The 2,020-nt window shown below is 40.4% G+C and overlaps 2 non-coding genes across 2 annotated transcripts; one reads left to right on the top strand and one right to left on the bottom strand.

Moving 5' to 3' along the window:
* The first annotated feature begins 441 nt into the window (after nucleotides 1-441).
* Nucleotides 442-514, top strand: Trnam-cau. The gene has a single exon. It is a non-coding gene; the product is annotated as a tRNA-Met (tRNA).
* Nucleotides 515-1,519: 1,005 nt separating this feature from the next.
* Trnam-cau lies at nucleotides 1,520-1,592 on the bottom strand. The gene has a single exon. It is a non-coding gene; the product is annotated as a tRNA-Met (tRNA).
* Between the last annotated feature and the right edge of the window lie 428 nt (nucleotides 1,593-2,020).

Raw genomic sequence — 2,020 nt, 5'->3', positions numbered from 1 at the left:
AATGACATCATTATTTTCTCACTTCTCTTCCTCTCTTTTCACTCTCCTGTTCTTCATTTCTTGACGTCTCTCTCTCTTCTTACGTCTCCTCGTTTCTAGTCTTACTTCTGTGGCCTCTAAAATCAATAGTCTTCCTTTCATTTACTCGTTTATCTATTCATGTATTCAGTTTTCAGCTATATTTGTTATCTATTAGTGTATGTGTAATTGGCTAGCTGTCCTTTCCTACTTGAAAATAAAATAATAATAATAATAAATCATAGTGTATCGGTTTGACTTTAGCGAGTTGTGTTGTTTCGATTCATTTATTCAGTTTTCATATATATTTGTTGTCTATTCGTTTATTTATATGTGAATAGTCAACTTCCCTCTCGTACATAAATAAAAGAGAAAAATTAAGGTATATTGGTTTGCTCTTGTCTAGTTGGGCACCTTTCTATAGCCTCGATGGCGCAGTAGGCAGCGCGTGAGTCTCATAATCTCAAGGTCGTGAGTTCGATCCTCACTCGGGGCAGGAAAGTTTTTAAAAAGTTTCCTGTTTAGTGCTCGTGTGTCTGTAATGGTGCGGAGTGAAGGAGTGTCGCCGCTACTGGCCGGGGGATCCTGTAGGAGTGATGAGTGAAGGGAAGCGAGAACTGTCCTAAATTCACGTGTAGGAAAGTCTACGGTTGTTATTAGGGTTTGTGGATTATTAAGGTGTTTTGTGTGTTATCCTTTGTTATTTTTCGTGCATTGTTACGTACATGAGTTGGTGATTAGAGGGCTCAGAAGTCGAGATCTTAACCCCTTCAGTACCGTGACGCGTTTTCTTATTCATTCTGGTTACTATTTGGTGATTTTATACACCTTCAGAAACTTATATGGGGATTAAAATGAAGTCTTTGTCCATTAACCTTCTGACCTTCATAGACCCTTTCTAATGCCAATAAAAGCATCTAATCCTACCCAAAACTCAAGGTAAAAATGCGTCTCAGTACTGAAGGAGTTAATAATGTTGTCCTTTGGGTCTCTTAACGTACAAGTGGAGATGTGTCAGCAGCGGCGAGGTGTGATGTAAGATGTGTCAGCAGCGGTGATGTGTGTGATGCGCTTTGCTCTCCCTGATTCCTTTCACGCGGCACTCGGCCAGCGACACCGCCACACCTCTAAGAATGAACGCATCGTAACAAAAGAAAATAGGAAAACAATTAGATAAACGTTCCTACATGTACTTTAAGATCCGTCCCTATAAGAGCAGGTGACGCCTTCATTCACACGCATGATTGAGCACACGCGTCTTGTTTCATCCCGCTCGATTCTTCCATCCGTAGCGACGTCACCCACATCATGGCCAGTATTTTCTCACTTCTCGTCTTCTCATTCTCCTTTTCTTCATCTCCATACGTTTTTCTTGTTTCTCTTACCGTCTCCTCTTTTCTGGTCTTACACTTTTATGGCATCTAAAATTTATCTTTTTATTTTGGCTTTCAGTATCACAACGAACATACAAACACTAGGAGGGAACTTGACAAAACTTTCCTGCCCCGAGTGAGGATCGAACTCACGACCTTGAGATTATGAGACTCACGCGCTGCCTACTGCGCCATCGAGGCTATATAGGAAAGAAAAGCGACACTATTTAAAACAAAAATAAAAAAAACATATACTACTGCTTATTTCATGTCTTCAATTACTATACATGGAGGGCCTTTGTGGGAAGTACTCGTGTATCAACTAACATTTAATTGGATTTGACATGGAACAGAGAAAGGGGCTTGGAACTGTCACTCCTAATCTGCTTCTGTATTTCCATCTTCCTGTGACCTGAACTCATTGAAGAGGAAGGTTTCAAGACATTTATCCCTTTCTTTTGGCTAACTCTCTCGGGCATGCTCGGTGATTGGCAACTAAATAGACCTTTTCGTTTAGTATTTACGTTTTCTTTGGCCAGTCTTCCGTAAAAAAAGTGAAAAAACAGCGTTGGTATGCTTAGAGTAAACCAGCTCAGCAACCGAGGTTCAATCTTGTTCATAAACGCTTC

The sequence above is a fragment of the Portunus trituberculatus genome, chromosome 36, assembly GCF_017591435.1.
Source record: "Portunus trituberculatus isolate SZX2019 chromosome 36, ASM1759143v1, whole genome shotgun sequence".
Lineage (NCBI taxonomy): Eukaryota > Metazoa > Arthropoda > Malacostraca > Decapoda > Portunidae > Portunus > Portunus trituberculatus.
Note: the sequence above shows the minus strand (reverse complement) of the source record. Positions and strands in the feature narration are given on the sequence as shown.